The 14369-nt window shown below is 30.4% G+C and overlaps 1 pseudogene; it reads left to right on the top strand.

The window, feature by feature from the left end:
• The first annotated feature begins 6240 nt into the window (after positions 1-6240).
• Positions 6241-11228, top strand: LOC120194357 (annotated as a pseudogene).
• The last annotated feature ends 3141 nt before the right edge of the window (positions 11229-14369 follow it).

Below are 14369 nucleotides of genomic sequence, written 5' to 3'. Positions count from 1 at the left end.
TGAAGCTCTTCCAATTCTTTCAGTCGGTTCTCCGCAAGTAAAGGGAATTTGGGACTTGATTCGATCTAAAGGGCAAAATATTTCATGGCATAAAATAATTTGGTTCCCATTGCATATTCCAAAGTTTAGTTTGATAGCTTGGATAGCTTTACTGAACAAATTGACAACTAGAGACAAGCTTCTTCAAATGGGAATTAGTACTGACGGTATTTGTGTTAATTGCAGCAACTCAAACGAGACAAGGGACCATCTTTTTTCGCACTGTTCACTAGCAACAGATCTCTGGAACTCAATTCTGAATCTTAATGGGATGAAGACTACTTATTTATCATGGGAAGATATGGTTTTGAAGGCATGTTCATCATGGAAAGGGAGGTCTCTTCTTACTACCATTCTTAAACTCTCTTGGACTGCTTTTATATACTCTTTGTGGCAGGAAAGAAATCAGAGAATATTTCAAGGACTACGTAGAACGATTGAATGCTTGCTCAAAGATGTTAAAGACGTTGTCGGAATCCGCCTCAGGAGAACTAATATTAATAGACTTGATAGTATGAACTTAAGGCTTTGTAAGGTTTGAGATATAGTCTAACCAATCATTTTGTAAGCTGTTTATTTGATTCTTTCGTTGTAGATTGGTGGATTGGTTGTATTTAAACCTTGAGTTGGGTAATAAAATCATAATTATCCAAAAAAAAAATCCGGAATAAGAGTGGAGAATGGAGGCAATCTCACTGCACCCACACTTAGGAGCGGATGTACTAAACCTCTTAGGGGTCAAGTCCATTCATATTATTTAGGAAAAAAGTAAAATTTAATATAATATATTAAAAAATAGAAAAAATAAAAATTTTGCACATATTATTTTTAATAAAAGAAAAATAAAATTTTGAACATTATTATTAAATTTCTAGATCTATCACCGTTTACACTTGTTATGAAAGAAGAGATTATTAAGGTTAAAGGAGGTGTTAATTATTTTTAGGGTCGACAAGGTTACTACCATGTTATGGTATGTGTTTTTCTTTAACAAAGTATATATATATATATTAAAAAAATTAAGCCTACGAGATAGTTTCTTTTATTTTTAGTCGATCGACTTTGATCATCAATTCAAAAATTAAACCCATTTAATCTCTTAAAATTAAAAAAAAAATCATGTCTCTCCTTACGGTTTCTTTATCTACAAAGTCATCGTTATGGTAGAACTCCCTTCTCCTTAAGCACCGCGTTTCTTTACTACACAGAAGAATATGTCTTTAACAAATTCTCAAAACTAGCTTTTAAAAGATGAGTGTTAGAAATGTTAGAAATAATCTTCTGTTATTCGATCCAGAAGTTTTTTCTTCAGGCATCTCTCCATGGCTCCGCATGTGGTACAGGAAAACCTACGAGATAAGGACTTTCCCCAACAGCCTAAACTCTGTTAAAAAATATAGTGAATTTAATTGATGGATTTAATATTTATATTAAATTTGTATTCTTTTTTATTATTACAAATTAGTGGGATAATTACTTTTTTAAAAAGTCAATTAAAAAAAGTAAATGTTATCTTTTTAATTTTGAATATTAAAAGATAATTATATATTTTTGCATATTTTAAATTAAAATAATATATGTTTAAGTTTGAATAATAAAAGGAGTTTAACTTTTAAGTATTGCAAATTAAATATATTATTTAATTTGAATATTAATAAGATAATTACTCTTTGAACATATCAACTTAAAAAGATATTTGTTATCTTTTTAACTTTGAATATCAAAGATAATTATATAATTTTGTATATTTCAAATTAAAATAATATATATTGAAATTTGAATGGTAAAATGAGTTGTATCTTTTGAATATTTCAAATTAAAAGATATTGTTATTTGTTTAATGTTGAATATTAGAAAATATTTAGTTGGATTAAATCTCTCTTGAAAATCTCCTATAAATAATGAGCAAACATGTTAGGTATTTCACATCTCAAATTCAGATTTTGAAGAACTTCTCTTATCTTGAAAAGTTATCTTCCTTAGTTTTTCTGGCGATAGTCGAAGGTAAGGATCGTTTGTGATATGTGCAGAAGTTTAACTTTTTTGGTTTATTTTCTCAGGATTGATTTTGTCTCAAATTAAATAACAATCTCAAGATAAGAGTAAACCCGTTCATCCTTTTTATCACTTTGTACTGTGGATATTTTATAATGATATTTATTCATGATTATTTTTCTATATATTCTCAAATTAATGCGTGCGTGTTTTCTCTAACAAACTCATATCTTATTCAAGTTTGAAATAATCTTCTGGAGGTATCTCTCCATGACTCCTCAAGCTCTAATGTTCTTCTGAGGAATCGTCAATTTTCGCAGGCAAATGGCATTTTGTAGTTTGAGATTAGAAAAATAATGAAAAAAAAGGAAAGAAAATGGACAAATAGAAAGAGATGCACGTGGGGTTGCATGCAGTTTACCACATTGCTCTCACCATTCACTTTCCTTCTTCTTACCTCTTCTCCTCATTAACTTTCTCTTTGTCTGCAAGTAAATGTTAATTGTTTTTCACTCCGAAAGCTTTTGAGTTTGTATTCGAGTTGATTCTCTGCGAGTTAAGTCTATCTTCATGTTATTCACTTGTTCTAACTTGCTTTGGAGGCCGTAAAAGTGTGTTTACCATTTGTTCTGAAGTTTTCAAGTATCTAGCCATTTATATTAATTCTGGAAAGAGAACTTCAATCCTACGCAAGCTTAGTTAACGCATCGACGATATGTACAATAGAGAAAGGAATGAAGGGTGAGACTTGAGAGTACTATTGTAAGAAGACGAAGAAGAAGCGGAAGAAGGCACGTTTAACCTATTCATTATTATTTTTCTATATCAGTTAACCTATTTTTCGTTAATAGGTTAATTGATATTATCGATTACGGGATTTAAATCGAACGGACCAATAACGTAAGACATCAAAAGCATTTAATTTTTTAATCGGTTATCAAGCCGATCAAATCGAAAACAAAAGTGCTATTCACATACTTTACCCATATATATATTATCAGGTTTTATAACATAACTGGGATTTTGCAATATTCTTTTACTGATTATGGATGTGCTTGGACCTAGCTTATGGGATGTTTAGAATAACAAACTACTCGAACTGAGATAAATAACTTTGGACTTGATCTTTTCTTTTTTCTAGACAACATATTTTGAGTGACTCTTTCTTGAAAGATAATGAAAGCAAGTTTAGGAATCAGAAATAGTAGCTGCGTCGGGATGAAGGAAAAAATGAATTCTCAAAGATATTATAAGACTGTTTAAGAAGAAAAAGAGAGAGAGATTGTAATAATTATGGTAGCGGTGATAAGAAAAGTGATGATATGTAGGTCGTTAATTACATCGAAGTCTTGAGGTCAAGTCCTCTTTGTCGCTTTAGGGGCGGTGGGTTTTTTGAATTGGAAAACAGAATCGAAGAATTTTTCCGATGCTAGGAGCTTCGTTTCGGCTGCTCGGAGCTCTGGTTTCAATGACGGTTCGTATTTAGATATTGAAAGTATAATTGTCAATGGTGGTTTAAATGGTGTAAAAACGTTGATGTTTTCACCCAAAAAAGAGTAAATTTACCAGTTATTTTATTGATTTACATGTTAATTTTAAAGTATAATTTAAGGGCCGTTTGATTCACGTCATACAACATTACCAGAGGAATGAAATCCTCATTCTTTCGTTTGGTTAGCTGGTAATCTTATTCTCGGTAATATTTTATTACCAACAGTGGATTTTTTAGGTATATTACCGGGAATATGATTATCCCCTTCCTTTAGGTATTGTTGGATTATCGGCGTTTTGGACTAAAACGCCTTTAAAAAAATTTCCTTTCAAAATTATCATTATTTTGTCGTTGAATAATAAAAATTTTACGAAAGTTAAATTACAAATTTATCCTTAAATTTTTTTAGATTTACAAAAAATTCCATAATTATAATTTTATATGAAGTTCATAGGTTAAAATAAAATTTTACCATTTCATTAATCTATTTATCTTTTAATTCTGGAAAAAAAGTTATATAAATTTTATGAATTTAAATTTTTTAAAGAATATATAAATTAATTATAGTAATATTATAATAGAATTCAACTTGTTAAAAAATAAATATATAATAAGTACAATTTAGTTAAATATACATTCTATTAATCTTTTATTTCTTTAACTAAATACGGTAATCTTACATTCCTACTAAATCAACCAAACACAAAATACAACATTCTCAGTAATCCTATTTCTTAATAATCTTTTATTCTCACTGATAATCTTATATTTTGTGAACCAAACACACCCTAGAAGGTATTTCCCTCAAAGTTCATGAATTTTAAAGGATGGCGATGGGTTTTCAAAGCATCGGGGGTCGGGGGGGGGGGGGGGATGGGTTTTCAAAGCATCGGGGGTCGGGGGGGGGGGATCTTACTTATTAATTAATGGGGTTGCCTAGCCTTTGAAATATTTTAATTTTTGTAAGAAGAAGAAGTGACACGTGGATTTTTTAATTATCAATTTAATTTTTTGTTAACGAGTTAATGAAAATTAACGATTAAGGAATTTAAACCGAACAGATCGATAACATAATGAATCAAACATACTTAATTTTTAAACAAATGATCAAAGTCGGCCAAACTGAAAAAAAAGAGATTATTTGTATAGTTTACCCAAAACAATATTCTATTTATAATATATAGAATTGCTCGAATCTAATCTAAATTCTCTATTTTGTGTCGAAGTTAAATATAAAATTAATAAATATATATTCTAAAAAATTTAATAATATTTTATTTATTGGACAACTAAAAATGATATTTTAAATTTCAATTTTGATTGTATTATATATTAGACTTAAAAAATTATTCTTTTATAAAATAAATTTGCAGTAGAAATATTTTCTTCACAAAAAATATTATAACAATAATATATATATATATATATATATATATATATATTAAAATTTTAAAGTTATTTAATAACAATTATTAAATTATTAACTTTATTTTTAAAAAAGTTCAATAACATACATTCATTTAATAGTTGAAAAAAAAACCATATCGAGGGGGTAAACTATACGTTTGATAATTAAACTTTATTCTCTCTCTTATTTCACTCAACGTATTTTAAATTTTTCTAATTTACTCACTGAACTTTATAGTTTGAATTTGTTTTAATCAAGACAACTTTGTTTTAATGTAAATTTTCATGTTATAACGCGTTTAATTATTTAATAACATAGTGACAAAAAAATTCAATTTACAAAATTTAGTGAGTAAATTAAAAAAATTAAAAATACTATAAATAAAAATTCAATTATTAAATGTATAATTTACCCAATCCACAGTTTAAATGGGCCAAATCCAGCCAAGTTTCTAGATGTGTACGGTCTACCCATTCAGGAAGTGAAGCGCAAACGGCAAAGCTCGGTAGTTTTGTCTTTCACAAAAAAATCAAATATATTTATCTCTGGATTGTCCCATGTTCTTCACGAAGAGCGTGACATTTTACTAGCATCGCATCCTATCAAAAACTAATTATAAAATAATAAAAAGGGACTGAATGTAAAAAATAGGGTAAAGATCTTAAATGACCACTAAATTATGAGATTGTTATTGATACGATCATCATACTTTTAATTTTATTAATATAATCACATAATTATTTAAATGGTTCTAATTAAACCACTCGTCATTAACATTTTAAAGAATTGCTTAGTAACAATTGACAAAATTGATATAATTATAAATTTCATCCTTAATACTTGTACATTCAATCAATGTGGTCTTAATTTTAATTTAGTAAATTAACCCTTCAATAATGAGGTGACACATGTCAACTTATGATATTATTTTATAATTAAATTAAATTTAACAATTTTATATCTTTAAATTAATTTCAATTATTTTTTCATATTTATTTTTATAATTTTATATTTACTTTTAGAAAAATGTTGACATGTGTCACCTCTTGATTGAAGTGTTAATTTATTAAATTAAATTAAAAATTAAATTAAATGAATGTATAAATATTTAGGATCAAATGTATAATTATATCAATTTTGTTAGCTACCATGTAAGTACTTTTGTTAATGTTAACGACAAGTGACTTGATTGAAACTACTTAAATAGTTATATACGATATTGATAAAATTAAAAGTATGATGGTCATATTGAAACTAATATCATAGTTTAGTGGTCATTTAAGTAGTTTAACCTAAAAAATACTTTGAATTCCGTCTGTTACCATCGATGTTTTACTAAAATTACAGATCCTATCCTCCTCTTCTTCTTCACTCCCAAATATTTTCTCAATTATCAAAATCCCGAATTCCCCTTATTATTTTCGTCCCTTTGCTTCGATTTACTTAATAATCAACAATTCAATTGAGCTTTTAAGTTTAATTTATGAACACATTTTAAAAAGGAATTTAAAGAAATGGGAAGTCCAAAGAAGGATCAGAATAAAGGGTTTTTCTCAGCGATGACCTCGGGTTTATCTCTGTTTGGAAACGCCATGCACAGATCTGTCAACGGGTAAATTTCCTTATTCGAATTTTCAGAATAGATAGTCGGCGGTTCCAATTATACGATTTTTTTTTAAAAAAAATCTAAATTTGTTCCATGATTTTTTAGTTTAAATGACTTAACATTTTCTTAATTGGTTAATTATTTTATTGAAATGTTCATCGGTTTTTAACCAATATATTGCTCTTCGTCTGGAAATAGTTAGCTGTTAATTTTAGGTTGACAAAGCGTGAAAAAAATTGTGGTTTTTTTGGCAATTAATTTTATTTTTTAGTTCATTTGAATACATAAAATTTCAAATTAAGATTCCTCATTCACACTTTACTTTTATAAGGAAAAAGGTGTGGGGGGTGAATTTAGATGCAATGTAATGTAATGTAATGCAATTCAATGGTTGTTGAAATCTACTCTACTTGTTTCAGACAATGTTTTTAAGCTCAATTCTACTACTTTTTCTTTAGGGAAGTCATTACATTAACGTTGTCATTTCATTTTAAACAAGAGTGCATGTCAAATATCATCTACTGACTACTTTCAACTTGAAGGCTTTGATTCCCTAGTTTCATCTAGTTACTTTATAGATAGGTTCGTGTCTTCTATAGGGAATAATATCTATTTATTTTTCAGGTTTCTTTCTCTGAAATTTTTTCTGTAAACGGTGTACTTTGCATGTTATTTATTTATTTTTTACTCACTTTTCCTGGCGTCCTGCTTTATGTGGAAACTCAATCTGTGTCATGCTTTTTATCAACCACCCTCCGTTCCTTTTCTCGTGGTAGCTTGTCAAATAGGCCGCTAAATTGTTGTTAGTGGAATTCGTGGTTGATTGGTAACTGCTCAGACAACTTGGATGGTTTTTGGGCAAATTGTCAGAATATCACTATAGTTTTCACTAATAATCAGTAACTTCATCATGGCTGTTAAAGACTGTTGATTGAATAAATCTTGTAGCTTAGGTGTAGAAGTTTTAGTTAGTAATTTACTGCTTCTTTTGTTTGCAAACTCCATTATTCATAATAGAGATTAATCATAAAGCACTCTTTTATGCACTTCTTGAGAAAGATGATCAGATCATAGGCTTGGATTATTTCGTAAGTTTTGAAATTCTTGCACATTGAATTTGCTTGCCACTTGTCATTTTGAATTATAGGGATAACTGATACAATTTGATTCCTTCACCTTTTAGTTACCATCATTTACCTGTTATAAAGGAAGCATTATATGTTTTTCTTTTATTATGTTTTCAGGTTACTTGGTTATGAAGGGGTGGAAGTCATAAATCCAGAAGGAGGAAAAGAAGATGCTGAGGAGGAAGCTCAGAGAGGAAGATGGAAGCAGGAGGTATGCATCATTATAGCCATGTTTTTAGATACAGATGATCCTATTCTTTCTTTGCTCTCTCTATCCTTGGGAATTTTTAGCAATGGTTGAGTTACTTTCTTTCTTGCCAATGTTTATTTGAGTATTAAACTGAGGTTTTATTTTAAAAACAGTATTTAGAGATGGAAAGAAATAGTTCTTTGTACTTGTATCTTTTTCTTTCTTTTGAGACATGAAGATAAAGACACACATTCTTTAATTTCATTAGTTATAGAAGCTGCTATTTTATTATTATTGTTAGGAGCGAGAGAGCTACTGGAGAATGATGCACAAATATATTGGTTCAGATGTTACGTCGATGGTGACACTTCCTGTCCTTCTATTTGAACCAATGACTATGCTTCAGAAAATGGCAGAGGTTTGTTTTACTTTGTATGCAGCATTTTTCTTTTTCAATTTGTGATGTGCTATGCCTTTTGCAGTTGATGGAATACTCCTACTTGTTGGACCAAGCAGACAAATGTGATAACCCCTATCTTCGGCTGGTATATGCATGTGAGTATTCTTCGGAAACTTTATTAATTAATGAAGCAAGTTCTAGTTTGTAATTAATGGGATTCACAATCCTGTACAGCATCATGGGCTATATCTGTGTACTATGCCTACCAACGTACATGGAAGCCTTTTAATCCTATTATTGGGGAAACATATGAGATGGTTAACCATGGAGGAATAACTTTCATTTCTGAACAGGTGACATTCAGCATGCTTTATTTCATTTTTATATATCTGTGCATGTTATGCCTTCCTTTCCACTCTCTTTCAAGTTCTGAAAGCAACACAGTGTCATGTACGTTCAATTTTATCAGTTTGAGTTCATCCAAAGGTTAGTTGTGTTATCATATCAGGTCAGTCATCATCCTCCAATGAGTGCTGGGCATGCTGAAAATGAACATTTTACTTATGATGTCACATCAAAGTTAAAGACAAAATTTTTGGGGAATTCTCTTGATGTTTATCCTGTTGGAAGGTAATATTAGTGTGCAGTTTTCTGTAAACTATCTTTACTCCTATGCTTTCTTCTTTCTCTGGTATAGTTATGGCTAATATCTGTTGGAAGGTAGTACTCATGTTGGCTATTCTTTCCAGAACACGTGTTACTCTTAAAAGAGATGGGGTGGTTTTAGATTTGGTGCCTCCTCCGACCGGTTAACAATTTGATTTTTGGACGAACTTGGGTTGATTCCTCTGGAGAGATGATCATGACAAATTTGACTACTGGGGACAAAGTTGTGTTATATTTTCAACCATGTGGCTGGTTTGGGTATTCTCCATAACTTAATATTATTTGATTTGAATGTCTGACTTGCATCATGTTGTGCTCCCTTGCCATCTATTCTTCTTCTGTCTGACTCTGATGAGGCTCTGTTGCCAGAAGTGCACTCTATTAATTAATTTGTATAATTCATACCAATCAGATACATATGTTTTATGTAATTTGATCGGTCGATTTCTCCCTAAATTTGTTTCCCTGATTGTCTGTGTTTCTAATATGCTCCACTTTACATCAGTTGCATCCTGGTGATTAATGTTGAATTGGAGTGATTTATGGCATTATTTCATTGCAGAGCTGGTCGCTATGAAGTGGATGGTTATGTTTATAATGCTTCTGAGGAACCAAAAATATTGATGACAGGGAAGTGGAATGAATCAATGAGCTATCAGCCATGTGACATGGAAGGGGAACCCCTTCAGGGCACGGAATTGAAAGAGGTTCTTTCTTATAATATTTTTCTTCACTGTACAATAGTAATCATATGCTTTATGTACCTATTCTTTATAATGTTAAATGGATGCATCTTTTTTCTTCTCCTAACTACTTACGGATTATGGCTTCAGGTTTTAGTTTTCCTCTATGGTGGTAGCTAGCCATCTTATAATGAATATATCCTTGAAATATTTTTCGATGCATTTCATGTTTAAATATTTGGTCGGTTGTCTTTTTGTCTTGTTAAAGCCTTGAGTCTTCCTAACCTAAATGTTATATGTGCAAAATGCAACCCTTTTGTTTATGTGGTTGTCTGATAATTTTACTTAAATTCCATCTCATCAACAATACTATTCACATTTGTGACCTCTTTATTGTTTTTGTTCTGCAGGTATGGCATGTTGCTGATATTCCGGAGAACGACTATTTTCAGTTTACATATTTTGCACATAAAATAAACAGCTTTGACACTGCCCCTAAAAAATTTTTAGCATCAGACTCTCGTCTGAGGCCTGATAGATTTGCACTTGAGAATGGTGATTTATCCAAGGCTGGTGCTGAGAAGAGCAGGTCTCTCTCTCTTCCCCCCCCCCCACCCCCCTTTCTCCAAAATGTTTAAAATGCAATGGAAGAATCTGTAGCAATTACTACGTGATGAATACAGGAAACTAGGTCTTAAATTCTAACCATGCACTATCCTTATTTAATCTCCCCTTGTCAATGCCGTTTAGAATATAAACCATGCTTGCTATGGTGATGCAAAAATACTTGCATTTATTGTTTTGCTGTTGAGACCTTGATCAACAGATGCATAAACTTCCTTATGGGTTGTAATTTTGAGAATTTTGAAAGATGAACCCTCCATCTTGATTGACTATTCTCAAATGTTCAAAGAAAACGAAGTATAGTGGTGGCTCCTCAATAGGGAGTTGCTTTCTTTGTATCTTGATCAGAAGAAATGAAAATAGAGAATTCAGTGGAAGATAATAAACTTGATTCTTAATTTTTCTTGCATGGTCAATTTAAAAGGAGATGCTAAAGATCAATGAATTACATATTTAGAATGTTTACTTGCCTCTTATGATTAACATGCACCTTTTGCTAATTTTTCCAGGTTGGAAGACCGACAGAGAGAGGAAAAGAGGACACGGGATGCCAAGGGGCATCAGTTTACCCCTAGATGGTTTGATTTGACAGATGAGGTATCGGCCACACCTTGGGGTGACTTGGAAATCTATCGCTACAATGACAAATACACTGAGCATCGGGCTACTGTAGATAGCTCAGACAGCATTGACGAGGCTGACATTGCTTCAATTGAGTTCAACCCATGGCAGTATGGTAACTTATCGACCGAATAGGTTTTTGGTGTTTTAATATATACCTTTTAAACTTTGCAGTTAGTAACATTTCGTTGTCATATATTAGAAGGAATATGTTTTCGGTGTCATGATAATCATGCTGATTTACATCTGTATATATTTACTATCAAGTGACTTCTACCATATGGCATTTTGAAGTGTTTACAGTTCCCAGTCCCTGGTATTGTGTTGTTTTCTTTAGTAATGACATGATGATACATCAACTTTACTCATTTACTTGGTTTAATTGCATACTGTAATTTGCCATTATCTAAGATTTGATTATAAACACCCAAGTCTCAGGAGAAATGCTAGTACAGTAGTAACTTTGAATATGTTTGTGTATGTTGTACCAAGATGAGGAGATCCGATCAATATGTACAATTAGCTTTTAGCTCCAATGCATTTATCTGCTCATGCAAAATCATTTGAATTCAAAGACGCCTTTAAACCCACAAATCACTCGACAAACCGGAATATGCATATCAATCTCTGTTCCTTCCAAATTCTATCCATATACACACGAACACATACTATTCTATAAAATCTAAGAAATATTAACGCAAAAAATGGGGAGTCAAAGCTTACTAGTTTTAAAACTAGTGGAGACCTATGAAATAATTAAATCAGAAACTGTAATTTTTGTTTTTTTTGGGTCTGCCTTACATAAAAAACTGGGTATTAATAAATAAATAAAAGGTACAATTGTGAGATTGACGTTTGGAATCAGTCTTTTTTAGAGTGATTAACTAAATTAATACTTGGATTTAAAAAAAAATTATGTATATTTTTAACAAACTTAACATTTATATGTTTCAATGAGGATTCCGCTTATATATTGGTGAAAGGTGCAATGGAACAGCAAAAGCTGCAAAACAAGATTTGTGAAGCAGTCGCAAAATTTTCATTGCTTTTATTTACGTCAAGAAATGCCAGAGTTTCTTCAACCCACGTCTCTTTATACGAAAACAATATTTCTGCGGGTTTTCTTCTATAAAGTTGTCATTCGATATGCTCCATTCCAACTAAACAACAAAAACTTATGTTCAGCCTTTTAACTTCTACTAATATTTTAGTATAAAATGGTCCCAGGTAAAAACAAAAGTTAAATGGCAATGCATGCCGCTTTTATCTTCGTTCCATCTTTATTTGATTATTAAAATTTTAATTTATGTTATTTTAATCTTTGTTATATTAATAAAAAAAATAATTTAATTTTAATTTTTATACAAAATATTAGTCAAACACTTAAACTTTTGATTTATTCATTTTTTTCTTCAACAACAAAAAAAAGTCCTAAAAATTTGTATTACGATTGAGATCATGTTTCCAATTAGGTTATATTTCTCGCGATTGCAGTGATAATGGGTGTTATTATGAACATTGTGGGTATGCAGTCATGCAATAATAATTTCAGACGTCACCGATGCTGTTATACAACAGTCGTTATTATGATACTAAATCGTTATTTAAATCTATGATTTCTATTATATTTACAGCGAATTAAATAGATAAATAAAATTAACTGAATAAAAGAAGGTGATACTGAAACAATAACAGGAGCCAAAGCTGAGCAAGTAAACCAAAAGCAACAGGAACAGAGTCAAGGCAAAGCGTGCATCTTCTGTGGCCGAACCAGAGTCCGAAACAACCATCGTCAAAAACAGATGCCAACTCCAAACAAGCGAGCAAAAATATAATGGACTCAAAACACTGCTTCGTCCAGCGGCAAAATATAAATTCCTTAAAAAACAAATAGGACTAAAACTATAATAGACTAAAATAAAACAGGGTTAATTATATGATTGACCACTTTCGTTTATGTTTTATCCACTTTTCTCATTGAATTTTTAAAAAAAAAATTTGGTCATTTTCGTTTTTATTAAGAGTAAAGTATATAAATAGTCCCCAAACTTTTAGAACGCTTGCAATTTGGTCACACAACTTTTAAAACTTGCAATACAATCATCAAACTTTTAGTTCGTTTTCACTAAGGTCCTTGCGGTTACCTCCCGTTAGTTTTTTTTGACGTAATAGTTAACTTCCATTAACCCCTTCTTCTTCTAAAATCCCACATCTCCAAACACTGCTCAAAGACTTCACTCCCACACTCAAATCCATCAGTCATGAGATATCCCATATTTTAAACGAAAGCAAACCAAGTGTAAAACGAAACGCAAACACAAAATCTTTTATCTTTTTAATGTTAAATAAAATTTATAAAATCTTTAGATTGTGACACGTGTTACTTAACATTAAAATTAATATCATTGACGACCTGGGCACTTAAATGGGTCAAAAAATAGTTTGTACACCTATTCAAGAATGTAGATATCATTTGGGCACTTATTTTGGTATGAAGCCAAATTTTTATGTTATTTATATATACGGTTGTTAAAAATACCCGATCTGGTTAACCTGACCAGTCGACCCGCCGACCTTAACTTAAAAAAATTGGATAATTTTCTAAAAACAAATTACCTAACTGGGCAGGGTGCCCGACCCATGATTTTTCCTGGGTAGTTGGGTCAGGTCTAGGCTGAATTTTTTTTATAACCGTATACCCAACCCGACTTGATAGTATTAATATATATATATATATATATATTATGTTCTTTAATATTTTTATCTTAAAATTAAATTTAAATCCCTAAATTTTTCTTGGGTTTGTATTATATACTTTTAAGTTTTGAATTTTTTTATTAATTTGTTAATATGACATTCAAAAGAAAAATCACGATCGATTTTAATACTTTTAATATTTTCTTTTGGAAATAAACTTTATATATATATATATATATATATATATATATATATATATTCTTAAAGCTAACTTCAACTCACTAATTTTTTAGTATGAATTATATATTATGAATTTTTAAATTTTTATATATTTTATATGTGAATTTTAAAAAAAAATTATACATGAACCAAATACATGTGACCTGAAAATACGGATACCCAACTATTAGACACTCGGATTTAACGTGCCCAGTCATGGACCGATAAATATACTACCTGAGAAACCGGATGGCTGATACTTCGGGTATCCGTATGTTTATATATGTGTTAATCTTAGAAAAAATTTAGATCCGTCATTGATAACATGGACCAAAAAGCGACCAATGGCTGTCTTCCTCTTTCCACGTAGGATCATTGTGCTTTCTTCTACGTGGCACTCGTGTTTATGTTTTGAATAATATGTTCACAGTTTTATTTTTAAAAAGTCGCATAACATTTTTATTGGTTAATATTGTTCTATATTTATATTCTAAAAGTTAATATATTTTTATTTTTTAAATTATTAATTTTAATACAGAAGTTTAAGATATAAAGCTTGCACTTAAATTGATAGATTAAAATGCTAAGAAGTCATTGCAGAG

This window comes from Hibiscus syriacus, unplaced genomic scaffold (genome assembly GCF_006381635.1).
Source record: "Hibiscus syriacus cultivar Baekdansim isolate YM2019G1 unplaced genomic scaffold, ASM638163v2 tig00116997_pilon, whole genome shotgun sequence".
Lineage (NCBI taxonomy): Eukaryota > Viridiplantae > Streptophyta > Magnoliopsida > Malvales > Malvaceae > Hibiscus > Hibiscus syriacus.
Note: the sequence above shows the minus strand (reverse complement) of the source record. Positions and strands in the feature narration are given on the sequence as shown.